This window comes from Henckelia pumila, chromosome 1, assembly GCF_033568475.1.
Source record: "Henckelia pumila isolate YLH828 chromosome 1, ASM3356847v2, whole genome shotgun sequence".
Lineage (NCBI taxonomy): Eukaryota > Viridiplantae > Streptophyta > Magnoliopsida > Lamiales > Gesneriaceae > Henckelia > Henckelia pumila.
The window spans coordinates 78761687-78781842 of NC_133120.1; the positions used below are offsets into that span (position 1 = coordinate 78761687).

Sequence of the window (20156 nt, forward strand, 5' to 3'; positions counted from 1 at the left end):
TCATCCAAATTAATTGAGAACAACAACTTCCCGCTGCCACATATTCGGATTCAGCAGTGGAAAGTGACACACAGTTCTGTTTCCTACTATACCATGACACCAAGTTGTTACCCAAATAAAAACAACCACCCGTGGTGCTTTTTCTTTCATCAACATCTCCTGCCCAATCAGCATCACTATAGCCTACCAAATTAGTATTGGTTTCGTTAGAGTACCATAGCCCCAAGTCTAAAGTTCCTGCAACATACTTCAAAATTCGTTTTACAGCCTTCATATGTGTGACTTTAGGATCAGATTGATATCGGGCACACAAACACACACTGAACATAATATCAGATCGACTTGCACTTAAATACAGCAGACTTCCAATTATGCTTCTGTACAGAGTGTTGTCAACACTGTCAGCAACACTGTCTTTGCACTTTTTTTCATTAGTTCCCATTGGTGTTTTCATATGTCTAACATGATCAGTACAAAACCTCTTTATCAAGTTTCTAGCATATTTGCTTTGACACAAGAAGATTCCATCACTCATTTGTTTCACTTGTAATCCTAGAAAATAATTCAACTCACCTACAATGCTCATTACAAAGGTAGCAGTCATGCTTTCAACAAAATCATTTACAAGTTTTTGAGATGAAGCACAGAAAATTATGTCATCAACATAGATTTAACAGATAAGAATGTTACATTGTACTTTTTGAACAAAAAATGTTTTATCTACCTCACCTCTTTTGAATCCAATGTCAAGCAAATACTCCGTGAGCCTTCCATACCAAGCACGAGGTGCTTGTTTCAATCCATATAAGGCCTTCTTCAATTTAGAAACATGATCAAGATGATGTGGATCTTCGAATCCCTTAGGTTGTCTTACATAAACTTCTTCACTCAAAATTTCATTCAAAAATACGTTTTTTACATCCATTTGAAAAAGTTTCATTTTCATGTGACATGCAATAGCCAACAATAATCTAACAGATTCTATACGGGCTACAGGTGCAAAGGTTTCATCAAAGTCCACCCCCTCAACTTGTGTATACCCTTGAGCTACCAACCTAGCCTTGTTCCTTACAATATTTCTTGATTCATCAGTTTTGTTCTTAAAAATCCACTTTGTTCCAATGATATTACTATGATCAAGTGGAGGAACTAAGATCCACACATCATTCCTAACAAATTGTTCAAGTTCATCATGCATAGCATTGACCCAAAACTCATCTTTTAAAGCCTCACCAACATTTTTTGGTTCAATACTAGACACAAAGCAAGAATGTCTTACCTGAGAGTATGCGGAAGTCATGCACACTAACCCGCTCATCTTTCGATAATCAACTTTTTCTTTTCTTCGGGTCTGCATCCTTCCTTGTGCATCTCCTATGATTTGTGAAGTATGATGGTTTTTCTGAATTTTTCTAGGTACATCATGTCCAGCATCTTGTATTTCATCTTCAAAATCATCCTGATCTTCTGTATTCTGTTCATCCATAGTCAGTGTTGGACTCAGTGTTGTGCTGGGTGATTTTTCAGGTGGGACAACACTATTGACAACACTGAAATCAGTCTGTGGAGCAACAGTATCTAGCAGATCATCAATATGGTCTTCAATTGTTTTCCCTTTCAGATCTTTTTGACAGTTTCCACGCACGTATGGAACTCCAGAAGTCAAATTTGGCATCCCACGAACAGCTTCATACTTGCTCAGTTTCTTCAGAGCTTTGAAGTTAGCATGTCCTAACTTTTGATAACTGGTGTTGATATGTAGCTAACTTGATTTGAGTACTTGCACGTCCCATAACTCGTTCAAGGACAAAATTGAAGTTCATTCTAGAATAAGATTACTCTTAACAAATCTATTCTATCAACCAACTATTTTGTCTTATCAGATTCTTTCTCTCCCAACTGGTCTATTGTCCCAGCTGGTCTATCTGAACTAGGGATGCTTCACAACTGAAATTTATTTTTTTTAGCAAGAAGCTCTTTCCATCCGGATTATGGAACCTGGCGGCTCTGATACCACTAAAATGTCACGCCCCGAAACCGGGCCTAGTTGACATCGGCGTTGTTTAACAATTTAACATTGAAACAACAAGCCTCGTAGTACAAATCTTGCCAAAAACCAGTCTGTTTCATAAACTATAACTGTTTTTACATAGAAAAACACAAGTGCGACAATGCGGAAGCGAAATTAAAATTTAAAGTAAAAAAAATATTTCTTCAACTTGAACTGATCCGTCATCACCAACCCCATGACATAATCTGTTCTTTGTCATCTAACTCATCTTCATTCTTATCTGGGGAGGGAGAGTAAATGGGTGAGTGTTTTGGAAAACACTCAACAAGTGGGGGCCAATCGTACACACAAATATCGAATATATATACATGATACGAATTCAATAGGAGTCAAGACGGAAGACAAACAGAATACGAAACAAAGAATCAAGACATAGCATAACCGAATCATAACTTATACATGGCACTGTTATTCATCTCGTTAATCCTGGCTACTGATCAGTCCCTAATTGTTACTCCTCTAAGGGGACGAGGCCTTAAACGGTTATTATAACCCACCGCATCAGGGCCTTATCATATCATGTTTTCGGAATTTCCTTACCATTTCTTAATTTGAATCCTAACAGTGCATTTCAAGATCTCATTGCATAACAGAGGAATCGTACAGAACGAAACATGAAACGAAATCAAAGGACATAAAACAAACAGTGTACGATCAAAACTTGAAACGGATACTTGGTGATTTCAAACAAGAATAAGCTCAAACAAAGATTTCGATGGTTTCTTAGAATAATGCTTAGAGAATCAAAATTAACAAAAAGAGTCCAATAGAAACAAGACTCAATGATTTCCATCGAATTGAAACAAAGATGGCTTAAAGAAACAAAAACCCACTTACTTGATTCCCACAAAAATTGAAGTATATTGGATCTTTGGTCAGAACTCTAACTCGAAATTGGATGACACCTCGATCAGGACTTTCAACAGCACTCTTGCTCGACTACTTGCTTTGAACACAAGCTACTCCAGATTCAAAAATTAGGCAGAGTCTCGACCACTATAGATACTAAATTTTGTGAGATATGGAGAGAGCAAAGCTTGGGTTTGGTGTATCTAATTCCTTCAACCTTGAGCTCTATTTATAGGTGAGGTTTAGTAGAAGGTGAAAGGACACTCTTAATGGTCATAAAAGTCCTTAATCATGTCCATAATGATAATTGATGATGGGAGTTTCATGGTTTGTCCTTTGGCTTTCCAACTTTTTGAGTTAATGCCAACATTAATTGAGATAATTAATCTTACATAACTCTTGGTGTAATTGCTTTTGAAATTGCATGCATGTAAATTTCTTGATCTTTACATAATTGTTGAGCACCATAGAAAGAGGACGTCAATCTTTTTTTCCAAAATTGTCATTTACACTATATGAATAAGAAAATTTGATTTCATTTATATATATTTGCATAATTTTCTCAACTAACCTTATAGATATTATAAAATGATGAATAACTTTTATATTTATTTTTATATTATACTCTAAATGAAAAAATTATAATTTTCTAAATTATTGTAAAAAAAATATTACATCAATGCTAAATCGTATTTATGGTTATCACTTGTCAATACGATATAATTTTAAAAATGGGTAATCTGAGAAATTCCAAATTTGGGGATCATATCCCTAGATATCTGTGTAATGGCTTTATTGAACAAGCAAATGTCAAGATTAAGATCGACTGTTATTTTGATGTAATTGATTGTGAAAAACACATGCCGACTGTAACGAACGCAAGGGGAATACTATTAATTTGCAGTGACTTTATTGTCTTGTTAGATTGCGCATGCTCGTCTCATCTTGATTGATGATATCGACTGGAAACAACACATGTCGACTGTAACTAAAGTTCTACTTACCGTCACCCAATGTACCACCTAAATATGTCCCAGGTTAATTCGGATCTAATCTTTTTTATTTAATGAAAAGTAGTCATAATATTAGTTTGTCGCATCCTCCAATCCTTTTTATCAGAGAAGAAAGAGTAAATGGTATTTTTCTATCTCTATTTTATAGTAATCCTTGTTTTTAGGAAGAAAAAATGATATGAAAATGACATATTAATAAAATCACACTCAATAAATAAGTCACATTTTGTTTAATGGTATAATAATTCGGATATAATCTACTTGATTCAATTGAATCAGAATCAAATAATAATCATAGATTAATTTGTATCTTATCTTGTTGATTCAATTACATCTAATCATAATAATATATTAATTCGGATATAAGCTAGTTGATTCAATTGAATCGAATCATAATCTTAGATTAATCTATATCTTATCTCGTTGTTTCAATTAAATCTAGTCCTAATCATATATTAATTCATGTATTAACCCACATCCTAATTTAAGTTAATTAAATGAGAAATATGATCAAGGATTACTAATTGAACAAATCAGAGGCCTAATCTGGAATTAAAAATAATAATTATGGGTTTCGAATTAAAGAACTAGTTCGGAAAGTCTGATCTGCATCTAGGGAGGTCTGAACTGCAGCACATGGCATGGTTGTGTTCGAAAGCTAAGGGTCCAATTCGGGAGGTCCAAATTGTAGGTGGCACCTAAGCATGAGGTGTCAAAATTGTTGGTGACTCGTCTCAAGCATCATAAATGTGGCATTCATGCAGAAGCTCGGACGTTCCGACCTCAGCTCGGGCAGCCCGAACACCCCAAAAATTTCATATATAAATTGGGGTCGCAGATTCATTTCAAAACACATTTTCAAAGCTTTCATTCTTGAGACCATGGCTCAAGTGAGTAAGATTGAGGTCCCGACCCGAACTGAGAGATTGAGAGATCCGACTCGAACTGAGATTGGTAAAACCGGCCCAACCTGTGCTGGGTAAGACCGACCTATAGCTCGGACGATGTGATCTCAAGTGCATACGAGTAGCATTTTCAAAAAGCTAACGTCAGACAAAAGTATGGTCAGAGAACTCTATTTAAGAAATAGGAGTATCTGTTAGCTTAGTTAAGTCTTGTAGAACATGTGTAGTGATACGATAAAATCTTGACTGTAGGGTTGGAACCTAGACTCTGCTATGCTTGATCTAATTCTAGAGGTACGGAAGTACTGACTGAGATTTTCAGCTGAGTATGCATGTTTATGTGTTGCATTTTATGTGCCACGATAAGTTTTACTGTTTTAAATACATCCTGCATGTGCACATACGTTGAGCTGTATCTCCTTCAAGATAGCCTTTCTCGTAGTGTCGTTCAGCCCTACACCTGTTTAAACTGTCTGACACAGGAAGTTACCGCACCGAGAGGATACTAATACCATGGTGATCTAGACGAGTATGTGAACCACCCGAGATCAGAGTCCCAGATGTTGCTACATACTCATTGGATTCTAGTCTGGCACCCCTGTCACGTCACGTTGCATGCATCACATTAAGTTTTGAATAATCATATTTACGTACTGGGCGTTATTCGCTCACGTTTTGGTATTATTTTGGACACCCAATTCCACGCGACAGGTCTTAGGCTGGATGGAGCGGGTGGATCAAAGCAGGGTTAGTTGCGAGTTTTGGAGACGCCTTACGTGCTCTAGTCTGTTTCATTTGCATATATTTTGGGTGAAAAGACTTGGGTTTGTTATGCAAGTTGTATTCCGTCAGTTTATCTTGTATTTAGTAGGTTTTTAAGTTTCCGCAACAAACTCTGTTTAGTTTGCATAATCACTGTAATTTGTAATATTAAGCTGATTGGGTGGTCGACAAGAAACTCGAGCTTCTCCAGGCGGTGTGAGGTGAAGCGAGAATTTGCATCCCGACTTTAGATCTGGAATCATTTCACCATTTTCGAAACCGGTTCGTGGTTTTCGATTTGTGATATTTCTATGTAAGAAATTTCTTGATGAGTTTGAAAATCATGAAACCATGATCGGGGTGATTTATTCGTATGCATTTTCGGTAGAGTGCATACGCAATATATGCGAATTTCAGCTACTGTATTTCACATCTAGGCTGATATTTTTCGTGTTTAATTTGGAATACTTATTACCGAATCTTTATGTGCAAACCTTTTGAAAATTTTATTTCACAAAAAGACGGAAAGTAATGTTTGAATATTTTGGTTTCTTCTACTCTCGCTTAACTGATGTTTACGTAAGTTTATTGGTCAAAGTGTTAACCACAAGTAATTATTCTTCATAGTGTCAGAGCTTTCATTTTCTGAGACTGAAGAAGGAAAGACATATGTAGAAATGGGTTTTTTTTATTCATGGGTATGAACGTTGACAAGTGGAGAAGGGTGATCAATGGTTGTGTGGTTGTAAAAATGTTTAGAGTGAGCGTTCAATTGTGTCTGTGAGGTTGGTGGTTCGAGTTCCACCTGGACACCTTGCTTGATTATTAGTTCACCTGATTGATTCAATGTTAACAAACACCTTATCTTAAGGAAATATTCTGATGTCCGATGTTATAAACAAAGTAAGCGGAAGACAGGCGGTCACCCACCGCCCTAACGCTTAGATGATAAGACGACCTCCTAGATAGGCTGTAGTGTCTGAAAATCCACAATCAACTCACGAGAATTTAATTATTAATTATTATGAAAAAAATTGTGTTTAAATGTTTAAATTATGAATTCTTATGGAAAAATTAGCTTTTGATTCAGGTATGAGTTTGATTCCGATGACGAAGCGAATCGAGACTAACCTACGAGCAAGGTTTAAGAGATTTTAAGTCAAGTATGTTTTGTGAATATTTTTAAAAGTGGTACATGATATTTAATTTTTAAGTCTAGGTAGGGATATTTTAAAAGCTGTATTTTTAAGTTAATGGGCCAACCTTCGGCCTATAAACTTTTTTTATTAAAAATGTTAAGAGTCCAAACTTTACGTAGTCAAAATTTATTTTCTTCCCTACCCTAATTCACGTTCAGCAGCCTCTCCCATTCCCCTCAAATTCAAAACTTTCACATTTATGATCAAGAGGATTTTGATGTCGCCGTTTGGGTAAAGACTGAGATCAAGTTTCCGGAGTCCAGATTATTCCATACCAATAAAAAAAGACCAGTTTTATTCAGTTCTTGAACCATCATACAAACAATATTAGATATTTTGATATTGATGTGTGTATTCTAATGTATATGATATTTTTCTTGCAAGAAACGATAATATTTTGAAAGAACGATATATGTTTGCATGCATCCTTGAAGTGTAGGTCATTTTCGGCGAGTTGTGAGCATATATTTTGGTGCAAGAGTTTTCAAAAGAGGAAAATATGTTTTGATGATGATTTTAGTTTTGAGGTATTTTTGGTGTCATGTTCTTTGGTTCAAGTCGTTAGATTTATGTTTTGATGCATATACGAAATTTCAAGGGTTTCAAAAGAGTCGAAAATCTATTTTTGATTAAGCTTTGATGTTGACATGTTTAGGCACAACAAGAGTTTTAAAGAATAAAAAATCTGAAATTTTGGTGTTGAGTTATGTTTGATGCGTTTTTGGGTTTAATAACTATTGAGAAAGAATTGTTTAATGAGTTTTATGTTGTGTTTTGAATCTGTTTTTTTATAGGAATCAATTTTCAAGCGTTTGGATGCGTATAAAATATTTTGGGAGCAAAACGGTTGAATAAAACCCCTGGACACGTCTACCTGAAAGTGCAGGCAAAACGTGTCGGACTAAGGCGAGCAGAATTGCGCGCCTTAGCACGCTCGACCAGCTGGGGCGCGCAGAATTGTGTGCTCCAGTCTGCAGGGTTTTGTCCAAAAATTTTGAAATGCAATTTTTGAACTTTTTTCATATGTTCATGTTCTACAATGCATGTGATGGTCCTTTTAAGGTCTTGTGGGTGTTTGATGCATGAAGTTTTCGTCGAGAACGGCTTACGTGGATCGCTAACTATATGTAACGCATGATGATATAAGTATTTGTTTCATGAATGTTATTTTATATATGAAGCATGATATTTTATGAAAAAAATTAAGGGATGCGTTCATCTTTTTTAAATAACATGAATGTTTTTCAAGCATGAAATTTTATGAGCATGAAATGAATGAATAGGAAGGTGAATTTTGTTTCTTTTATTTTTGTTAAGTAGTCTAAAAATATAATTATTGCTTGGTAAATATCTTAATTGTTGGTGAAATGCAAGAAGCTCCTTCTTTGGAATTTGATGAACTTTTGATGGTGTTGATGAAGATAATAATGACTATGAAAGAACACTTCAAGAATTGGATGCGACATGGACGACAAGGGCAACTTGAAAGTTGAAAGATATTATGTAGTGACCCGCAACGTAATCACCTACTTATTAAAACATAAGCATGCAATTAATTCTTAAATATCGGAAAAACCAAATTTAAAGTTATACAACCCAAAGAACGAAATCTGAAAACTTAAGTTAATACAACAATATCGAATAAAACATTCTCAAACCAATACCCCTGAAAATGATACACATCACCACGATGGCAAACTCTTCACGCTAACAACCTCAACATCAAGGATCTTCCAGCATCTCCTGCGCTATCCAACTTGAGGCCTGTCTCGTCGAATAGGGTGCCCAATAATCACATTATTAAAAGACGTGAGCGAACTATGCTCAGTTCGAAAGTATGAGTATACAATATTATATGTGCATGAATTCAAGTGTACGCGCTACCAAGACTCGAGGTCAAGAATATCTGGTCAAGAACAGACTCGAGCCCTAGGTATGTAGCACTCTGCATCGTCGCACCAGGAGGTGGCTCACATATTCGACAGTGGATATAGGTGACCTGATCACGAATCTACGTGTCCAACCATCAACTAACAGGATAGGGTGAAAACTCTACTACAAGATATTAAAAGGATACAAGCTCAAGATGATCATGCATGAATCATAATAACGTGACATAATATATGCAAATAAAATCATGTCATATAAATCATGCAAACACATAATACATGCATACTTTGTCAGGATAACAGTACTTTCGTACCGCAATACTACTAGAAAAGCTACACCAGCTCTATTGTCCAAGCCTATAATCAAAAGATTACTATCTCACTAAACAGCATCTAAAAGCCTTCCCAAACTATTTGTAGGATCTAGGGTTGTACATTCGTTCGTCGTCAGTCATTTGCTGTCGAAAGCCTCCAGAACTTGGGCACCACTCCACCATTGCTCCGGAGCACCTCTCCCACGCCCGGACCATGCCTAGGGTGGCTGGAAATGCCCCAAACAACTCAGGAAAGAGAGGAAAACTTGGTGAATTGGCAAAGAAAATGGGCTCCCGAATGCCCTATTTATAGACCGAGTTCGGAAGCTCCGAACTTCCCTTCGAAACTCCGAACTCGCATGTCAGCCACGTTGCAGAAATGCAACGATCGAAAGCTCCGAACTCCTCTTCGGAAGCTCCGATCACGTTCGGACGTTCCGATCTCGAACGTAGCCTCCGAACTCTGAATTGTGCTTTCGAAGTGTTCGGACCCTCCGAACTTGGGTTCGGACCTTCCGAACTCTCCTTAACAAAAAATCATACATTTCTCAATTAAATCCAAATTATGTCCTTAATCCATGCATAATAAATTTAATCTTGTAAAATGGTATCGGGTTCTGCATATTAAGTGACATATATATATTTGTTATGAATTTAAATTTTATGTTTGAGACTTTTTGTAACTTGTATAATTAGACTTGTTATGTTTGAAATTTAAATTTGGTAGCTAGCATTTGGTTATATCTTATGTGTAATTTGGAGTTTTGGACTTTAGAATTTGAAATATGATTTTTAATTAGATATTTGTTGATATTTTCTTTAAAATTGAGAGGAATATGAATTGGACGCAAAATGATATTTTCTTAATTTTAATGAGATTTGATTTATTAGTTTTTTCTTTTTAGACTTGTTATATTTTAAATTTATTATTAACTAGAATTGTTATTTTCAAGATTTATTTTCATTCTCAATTAATAAGATTTGATCTGTTATTAGCTTTATTTATCGAGATATGATTTCTTGTGTTTAAAAATATTGATTCTTATTAAACTCTTGTTTTCATCTTATGTAGAAATCTAATTAATGAAACTTCCCTAAACTTTCAAGACTCTAAGAGGGAAGACGGGATGGGATGCATGCAATACATAAGAGAGATAGATGTTTACTGCAGAAAATCAAGGTCTTTAAGTTAAAGACCGTTGAAAATTTTCTAGAGTTTTTTTTACGGAGAGTCGCTGCCGTGATTTATGTGCTACCGTGGAGTGTTGAGAACATTTGAAGACAACACTTGCAAAAGTGTTGATTGAAGACTTTCTCTCAATTCTCAAATTTCGGCACTCAAGATTAACACATTATTGGTTTTATTGGTTTTATTGTTCTTTGTTTTTAGAGTATTATTTATTTTCTCACTTTATTGGGAAAGTAGTTTTTCATAAAAAAAAAAAAAAAATCACTAATAGTGCTTTTTATAAACTGAATATTTTTTTAGTAATTATTTTTTCCTGAGCACCGCACAAGTACTGGTTAATTGTGCATAATTATCTCTGAATTTTATTTGTTTTATTTATTATTGTTTTACTATTTCGCTGCATGTTGTGCTTGGTGTAATTAATAATAAATATATTATAACTTTATTTACTATTTAAAATGAATATAATATTAATTTTTATTAAACCGATTGAATCGTTTGGTCGAACCGGTTGAACCGTTTTTTAGTATTCGACCAGTTCAATCACGCGTCTGGTTATGAAAAAACTGTTATAAAGTTTAAAAATCAATGGTTGCAATGAAAAAATAAATGTTCAAAAAATTTCTATAGTGATTTTGGTTTAAAAATTAAGTGTTTAAAAATAGTAGACATAATTGAATAAAAATTATGTTCAATGATATTTTTTTTAAAAAAAAATTTTAACCTAACCAGGGTCCAGGTGAAATGAAACCGTAAAAAAAACAAAAATAAAAGAAAAAACAAATAAAAACAAAAACTTGCTTTGGACTTTTACCCTGCGCATAACTTAAAAAAAAATGAGTAATGCTATATGTACAACTAAATTTGTACATCAATTTGTACAACATAAAAAATTCAATACAAAAATTTCATTTATCAAAATCTCATGATAAATTGAATGTAAAATATCGCAATATAATAGCAAAATCTCATGATATATTTATTATAAATATCGTAGTGCATACCTATAGCATTATTCTAAAAAAATAAAAGAAAATAAATGTTTTAAAAGGAAAATTTATTCCAAAGTTTCGGCCCCGTCAAAGAGACAGCATCCAGAAATTTCCTCGCACTGGGATCCAATCCCAGCCGTCGAATATTGACGTAACGTATCCACACCGTTCAAATATGCACCGACTAAGTGATTCCCAGCCGTTCGATCATCTGACCCCCTCTATAAATAACTCCACCTTGTTTTCACCTCCTAATCAGCTGCCTGGCAAGTTGCAATCCCTTCAATCGCCGCCTAAATATGAAGCCCTCATAAAACTTCTTCCATATTACGTCTGATCGTGCGACCTCCGTTTCGAATTTTTTGGCTTTCCAAATGATTTTCTACTGCTTTTCACGGACCTTTCTTTCGCGTCCGATGTGGATTTCGATCGATGAGACTGGGAAGATTTGTTGGGGAATTTGATTGCTCGAAGAAGGTAATTTATGGATCTTCTTGTATTATCTGTAGTCTTTGATGACGATATTTTTTTAATTATTGTTACTCTCTATTCAGATGTGATCTATGGATGTATTGATGAAGTATTATGCCGCCGAGGCCGTTTTTCTCGGAGTCGTGTGTCCATGGCTTCTGGTGAGTTTTCAACTCGGATTTTCTTGGTTTCTGATTGTATGAATCTTACTTTCGATTTTTTGCTACGGCTGAAGTACGTGATTTTTTTTTATTTTTTTCCGTGCTTTAATTTTTCTAAGTTCTTGAGGTGAATTTTGTTCGGCGAAGAGCTTTTTTGAACCGGAATTTTCTTGCCGATGTCAGCCTTTACTACCCTCTCAGAGATGCGCGGACGAATTATTCACTGGAAAGCGGATACCATGCGTAGAGATTTCAACGGTTTGAATGTTATTAACAAATAACCGTTTGACTGCATGTTATTGCTTCAATAGCGTCATTGCGTGTTTTGTTGTGAATGAACAGTGAGGTAAAAGACGTGTAAAAAAATGAGTGAAAAGGTTTATGTGTGTTGCTAGAGAGATTAGGATTTCGGCGATCGTTTGTCGATGTTTGACCTTTGCCATGATGGGTGCGCTCGCATGGCAGGTCGCTAATTCAATAAAAAAAAAAGAAGTTTTTTGGTTTGGAGGGGAGATGGTACGGGAGATTGCCCGACTCTCCTCTCTGGTGTGCGTTGTCTCTGCTTTTTTTTCCCTTTTCTATTTCTCTGTTCTTGCTCCTCGCTTTTGTTTCCTTCCATGGCGCGCATCCAGCAATCTATCACAGCAGTTTGGTGTTGAATGTGTCACTGATTACATAAACTAATCAAACACTATCACAATCCATTCGATACCAAACTGAATCTCAATCTTTGAGAGGAAAGAAGTAAACAAGCAAACAAGGATTCTGTCATCCAAAACATCAACGAAATTGAAAGGTATAAATCAGTTTTCCTCTTATTTTGTTCGGCATGTCACTCAAAATGTTTTCACGTCTAAAATTTTTCAAGTTTGTACTCTATAAGTTTTCTGATACATTAATAATTGGATTCTCGAAAATGGATCTCAATGTCTTAGTGTATCATCATATTATCAAATTCACGAGAATGACTGTCTTCCATGATCGACCGCAAACAACTATAGCCATAAAAACATTAACGATTTATTGAAAATTTTAGGAATCCTGATGGGGAGGAGTTATCACCCAATACAAATTATTCTGCTACACTTTCTGCTTAACTTAATTATATAAACTGTTTGAAAGTCCAAAGTTGCATCGAACAATCCACAGCTGATTTGTTTTTTCAACTTTTTCGATAATCGGCACTGCATAACAGCATTTTTTAGGTATATTTTAATATAATATGCAGCAAGATAATTGAATATTTTCATTTATGCATCACGAAGCTTCGCCATACAAACTGTATCAATTAAGTTATTGGTTACTTGTTTGCATCTCGAAACTTTGCCTTACAAACTGTATCAATTAAGTTATTGGGATTTTGGTTGTGTTATGAATTATAAGTGGTTGATATATTGTAATCTATAATGCATTAGAGGAAAGCCTTGTCTGAAATTTTGTCGAAGGCATCTGTGAATTGTAATAGAAATTGTAATAGATCAATGATGTTCGCTCTATTCAAGTGTAGAAACATTGGTCCATGGAACAAGGCAGTGTGCGACATAGGCTTGATGATAACACTGCAGAAGTTGTGTGGTTGCTACGTAAAACTCGTGTATTACAGAATTTGTATCTGGACTTAAACGTTAACGGTTGCTGCCTGCCGAGAACTGGTTGGGATTTTCAAACGTGGTCAGTTTTTACTTTGTTTTTACCTTATTTTATTTCATTGTGTTTGTGGCTTTGCAGCTAAAATAATCCAAAGAAATTGTTTTTTTGTTTGGTTAATTATTCTGTAAACAAGTCGGGTTGTTTGTCAATTGGCAGTGGTTAAGTTGTAGATTTTTTTTTGGTTATCTGTGATGAATTTGCTATATCGGTAATGGAATGCATTTAAATGATGGATCAGGTTCTCTTTTAAAGGAGTTTTGAAACCTTTTAAGTGATTATAATATAATTTTTTCTTCACAAATTTGTTAAGAAAAACTCATTTTTACTTATTTTCGGTGATTGTAAACACAAATTTGTTACAAAAAATCACAATCATTTATGTTTGGAGGTTTCAAACGCTGTCCAAGAACAGTCGGAATAATTTTGAATCGGATTGTTTTTTTATGGATCTTCTTGGATGTATGTTCTGGCCTGGTCTGGCGGTTCCAAATATTTGAAATTGTTAAAGAAATGGAAAATCTAAAGCGTTAATGGTTAAAATTCGGTCAGAGGTTGGATAAGTTTGATCAAAAGGTCAAATGGTTTAATTGTTGATAGATTTCGAAATGAATTGTTAAAAACGTTTGGATGGATCCATAATAAGCTCAAATATGGGAGAGCGCTCAATTGTGTTTGAGAGGTTGGTGGTTCGATTCCACCTGGCAAACAACCTAATTCTATGTTTTGATATTTTTTCCTGTTCAGAGTTGCTCTTTACATTTATTTACTTACAATCCATTTCTTGTAATCAATTACATTGTGTTTGGATGTTTATTAAATAGAATTTGAAATTGAAGGTGAATTTTAAATCTAAAATTAGAATTTCATTTTGGTATTTGGTAAAAAGTTAAAATATATTTTGGAATTGATTGGTATAAATTTTGGATAAATGATATTTTATTATTGAAAATTATAAGGAAAACTTAAAATTTTATAAGTAAAGTATATAAATTTATTATTAAAAATAATTTATTGTTTTATAGATTCAAATCACGTAAAATCCAATCAATTTTGTCAAGATTTTACTTAATTAAGTGAAATTTTATAAAAATGTCATCAAATATCAATCTCGTTTTAAAATTCTATTTTGTCCACCACTGAAAAGTATTTTCAATTTCAAATCCAACTAAATTTTCTCTAATCCACTTAGACACTGATCCAAGCACAGTGTTAGCGGTTCTTTTTTTTAAAAAAGCAGCTTTTTTAACGTGATTTTGTTAAAAAAGTGAAATGTTTTATCAAAAAAAGCTGTTTTAAAAACACACTTTAAAGTTAACATTTTTGTCTTCTGTCCCTATATTTGATAATTTAAATAAATTTTTTTAACATTTATCGAAATTTAAAATATGATGATTAAGCTTTTTTTTAATAAGTGTCCGTTTGGATAAAAAAAAAAGGTTTAAATAAGCTTAGTTTTTTAAACTGTTTATATTTTTTTAGAAAAAAAAAAAACATAATCAGTTTGTGCATTTAGATAAATGTGCTTAGTTTTTTATTTAAATTTTTAAATAAAAATAAAAGCAGAATCTAAACAGTCAGAAATTTTAGCTTTTTAAAAATCATTTTTAAGGGCCAGTTTGGATAAATAGATTGAATACCTTTTTTAAAGTTGAGTTTAAGAAGAAGAAAAAAACCATTTGAAAAACTGTAAATATGAGCTGATGAGTTATGACTCAATTTGATTTTTTCCAAAACCAAAGCCCAATGACTCAATCCATCTGGACCCCATATTATTTAGATATTTATTTGGACACTTTATCAAGACCCATAAATTCCTAAAAGCCTCTTAGCTCAATTCCTCTCATTGTTAAGGTACATTCTTTATAGTCAAATGCTCTAGTTCACTGAAACTTTTATTGGAAAAATATTGACTTGAACGTCGGAGTGTCTTCACTGGACAACCCCCGGCGCCACTCACTTTGTTTTGTGATGCAGCTGCCCACGAAGTTCGTTCTCTAGAACTGTTCGAGTATTAATCCGATTACCCGGATCCCTACAAATTACCCGGATTTTCTCTAATTGGGTAAATATCAACTTTTGGCTACATCATCTTGGCGCCGTCTATGAAAAATTGTTCGCTACATCATTGAGAATGCATATTACATCACAAATATCTCAAGGAAATAATTGCAATGGAGACCACCTCTCATCTCCAAACCACCGCCTGGATTCAGTTTCACACAGGAAATGTTAACAACCTTAATGGAAGGAACAATCGCACGTGCAGCGACTGAAGCTGTCGCTCAATTCGTGACATCCCGTCAACGCCGAAGCACCAACAAGAGAGCTCAGAGTGGAGGCTCCTCATCTCATGACCTTGGTAACAAAGACCCAAAGAAAACCGCGTCAAAAACAAATGACAAAGATCCCGAGGGAACTAATAAAAATACGACTTGCAAAGAAGGCGAACCAAGTAGCCACACATTTCACGACCACTCCGAGGAAGACAAAACCACCAATCCAACCCTAGGATATGGGTCTCACACAAATATCGACGGATAAAATTCGTCAGCAATTCTCCCTGCGTGTTGGAGCCCCTTCACCTACGCTATTCTATCTGAAACATTACGTACGGGAGTCAAAATCCCCAATGACCGGCTAAATCGGTGTGATTAAAAATCAACTGGCAAACGCACCAGGTCAAATTATAATATAGTGAACAAAAGTCCAAATGTCGAACCCACAGGGACTGTATATATATGAATACCAAAATATATTTATTTCTACTTAATCTATACTAAAGAATAAAGGTGATTCAGATTTTAAATTAATAATAAAAAGTTGCAATTAAAATTAAATTAAATAAAATGAAGCTGGAAATTTTAGATTTAAATTAAATTTGGGAAAAACTCGATCAAGGACACACGTAGGTACCAGACAATTCATGTAACCAGCAGTCGATCTAAGACATCAGACTTAATCTTAATTCACGGGAATTTTCCTAATTTGTTCGAAGGACTATTTCTAGAACAATCAAACATATTCAAATATTGATGAACTAATCTTTCGTAATTCTAATCAAATTTGAATGCATGAATAACTGTGAAAATTCAGTAGACACCTAAACCGCATAATGAAACCGAATTCTATTTCTAGTCAGTTTTACACTATGTTGATTATTGAAGTGATCAAAATCGAAACATCCTCTGTCGAATTGGAATCAATTAACATGCAAGCAAATAACTGGCCAGGAAATTCACAAGACAAATATAAATTCAATAAACAATAAATTCAAATCAAGTCTGAAAATCTCAAATAAACAAACGAGTTTTCTACAACAATTGTCTGGCCCAATCACGTAGCCTTGATCGAATAAAAACTACTCATAATTCATAATTCAAAACCAAGTTTAAATCATGAATTAATAAAATAAAATCAAAGAAAAGAATTCTCCAAAACGTGTAGCCGTAGCCGCCCTGCTCTCTCTCTGCCTCTGGAATTTTGGAACCGTTATAAAATAATAAAAACTCCTATTTATAGTGTTTTGGTTCCCTAAAAAATTAATTCCTTATGCAACAAGGAATTTCTCGGAATTTTTATTCTTCGCGACACGCGCGCGTGCGCCATGAAGTCCTCGCGCGCGCGCAATGCGATAAAACAGAGTTCTCGCGTGCGTCCTCCCCTCTAATCTCCTGGAATTTCCTTCTGCGCTCGCGCGCATTGCTTCCCTCGCGCGCGCACGTGTTTTAATTTCTGAAGCGCGATAACCTTGCGCGATAGCACTCATTCATGCGCCAACTTCCATTCTCTTAAGCGCGATAGCGCCTTACCTTGCGCCAACCACCTTGTTCTAAGCGCGTTAGCACTCTTCGTAGCGCCAAACTCAATTGCTAATGCGCTACAACTCTCACCATCAGCGCAACTTTCAACCTGCTCCGAGCGACAAATTTGAAAAATTCATATCTTGAGTTCTAGCTGTCGGATTGACCTGAAATTTGGACAGCAGCTTCAAAACATCTTGAATTCATTCTGAACGGTGGAGATCGGATTTGGATCTCTCTAAAAATAAATTTGATTTTTTGAACAAAGCTGCTCCGTAATTCACTCTTCAAAAATCCATATTCCTACAAAATTAACCGGGAGAGTGAAATACACACACATGAACTAAAACACATAAAAACACATAAAATAAAATGAATGCACACAAAATAAACATAAAAATAACATGAAATTATGCATACAAAATGCACTTATCACCCAACCTACCTGAGTTCGATGGAACCAGTGACCCTCAAGATCATATTGACAAGTTCTATGAGAAATAAGATTTGTATGACATAACAGATGCTGCACAATGTAAAATATTCCGAACAACCTTATTAGGGCAAGCACTCTCGTGGTTCAATAAGTTGCCATCTGTATCCATCGCCAACTTGGAGCAACTCATCCAGTGTTTCATCCAGCAATTCTCAATTAACAAAAAATCCCCAAAAACAACAACATACATATTTAAAATCATTCAGAAAGAAGGAGAAAGCTTGAGAGAATATGTTCGACGATTTACTCACGCAGTTCACGAAGTCCTACACGTGAACCACGATTTGCTGTCTGGAATAATGCAGCAAAACTTGCGCCCTGGACGGTTCAAGGAATCTATAGCAGAAAAATCCCCGAACACCTTGGAGAAGCTGTTGTCTAGAGCCAAAAAATACATACGCATCGAGAAAACTGATGAGTTGCACTCCTCGAGAAAAAGAAAACAAGAAAAAAAAAATACGAAGAAATATAATGCAAGACTGGAAGTCATGCCAATCTAAAAAAACTCTACACTCAGAGGGCAAAAACCTGCAAGCTAAAATAAATTGTATGTTGCTACTTTAAATTGCGAGTCGTCCGACGTATGGGATGTTTGGAGAGACAAGTTTGCCATGAACATGTGAAACACAAACCATTAAATAAGCTTTCTTTGTATTTAAGTTTTTCATTCTTGTACGCTGACATTTGTATTTAATTTTGCCATGAACATGTGGAATACAAACCATTTTTTGTATCAATTTTTGAGCGAATTCGGATATCCTTAGTCCCGGTAATAATCTACTCTACCATCTTCAAAATGACGGATGACAACTCACTCTTGATACGTAGTATTAGAAACCCAATGTCTACGGTTGTACAGATTTCTGAAATGTTTTCCATTTCTGCCATTTGCCCTAATAAGAAATACCATTGTTTCCAATATTTTCAGCTCAAGTGAGACAATATAATTTTGTGATGTATATTTTCCCAAATATTCATATTCAAATGTAGCACACAAAAATTTAACATTTAACAAAGCGTCGGAGTGAACAGAAGACATAAAAACTTGAATGCATAATTATTGAGTAACAAAGGAAATTGAAAAATCACCATGGACTCTCGAATGAAATCACGACAAGAACAGGTTTAGGCAATGGATCCGAGCTTTGGTTTACCACGGTACTGCTTCAATCCACGGGTCTTCTTTCTGTTGGAACTACAAGAGTGAAAATACAACATCAAATTAATGAGTACAGAGACAATCGTCATGTAAAAAAAAAGTAGATGAAGATGGAAAAAAATCGATGGATAGAGACTTGAGCAATAGATCAGGGAACGACGTTGCCAGAGAGAACGAAATTGAAGAGATGTGTCTAAGATTTGGTACGCACATGTGAAATTTGGTTAGGTTATGTAAGATTGTGGACGATAAAGGGTGTTTGATTAAGATTATTAAAAAGAGCTTATAAGCTCCTAGAACTTAAAAGTTGTTTTACAAGTTTATAAGTTGTTAGAACTTATTTTAAAAATAAGTTGTTAAAGTGTTTGGGTAACTTATTTTAAATAACTTAAAATTGTTGATATGCTTGGTATTATAAGATCTTTTTATTGTCAAAATTACAAAAAAAAAAATATAATTCTATGAAAATAATGTTTCGAGTTATACATATACGAAAATAGTTTTAGAATAAACCTATATTAAAAAATAAAATTGTTTTAATATTTTACTTTAGAAAAATTTATGTGATTTGTAATTTTTTTAAAAATAATATTTAATATTTAATGGGTGGAGGATATGATGTAGATTTATGAAAATATTTAAGGATATTTTAGAGATATAGAATATTAAAATAAGATCTTTTTGAAAAAATTACCTCCCCTCTTACTTTTTTAAAAACAATTTATAAGCTGTCAACAACTTATTTTTACAGCTTATAAGCAGTTTTTTTAAAAATTTACCAAACACAATTTCGAAGCTTAAAAGCTCTAAGAGGGTGTTTGGGTGAGCTTATAAGCTCTTTAAAACAGCTTATAAGCTCTTATGGAGCTTTTAAGCTCTCCAAAACTGTTTGGTAAATTTTTTAAAAAACAGCTTATAAGCTGTCAAAATAAGTTGTTTGACAGCTTATATGTTGTTTTTAAAAAAAGTAGATACACCCCTACTTTTTAAGAAAAGATCTTATTTTAATATTTTGTTTCCCACTATTATCCTTCTATATTATCCTTTTATATATATATTTTTTTCAATTTCATAATATATTCAATTACAGTTTTCATTATCAATTTGTTATATATATTAAAATAATGTTTTGTTCTATAATTTTTTTTTATAATTTTAAAAACTAAACTATCGATACTATTTTAACATTAAATATTTTTTATTAAAAAAAATCAAAGCATACGATTTTTATAAATT

At 34.2% G+C, this 20156-nt stretch overlaps 2 long non-coding RNA genes across 4 annotated transcripts; one reads left to right on the forward strand and one right to left on the reverse strand.

The window, feature by feature from the left end:
* Positions 1-11452: 11452 nt before the first annotated feature.
* Positions 11453-13640, forward strand: LOC140887765 (uncharacterized). Its single transcript, XR_012152006.1, has 3 exons — positions 11453-11660; positions 11738-11815; positions 11935-13640. It is a non-coding gene; the product is annotated as an uncharacterized lncRNA (long non-coding RNA).
* Positions 13036-19159, reverse strand: LOC140887852 (uncharacterized). Of its 3 annotated transcripts, XR_012152041.1 has the most exons (4): positions 19057-19140; positions 18851-18956; positions 17820-18139; positions 13036-16061 (listed from the first exon to the last, which is right to left on the reverse strand). It is a non-coding gene; the product is annotated as an uncharacterized lncRNA (long non-coding RNA). The 3 variants fall into 3 exon arrangements; XR_012152036.1 differs by having other exon boundaries at positions 18851-19159; XR_012152030.1 differs by lacking the exons at positions 18851-18956; positions 19057-19140 and having other exon boundaries at positions 17820-18835.
* Positions 19160-20156: the final 997 nt, after the last annotated feature.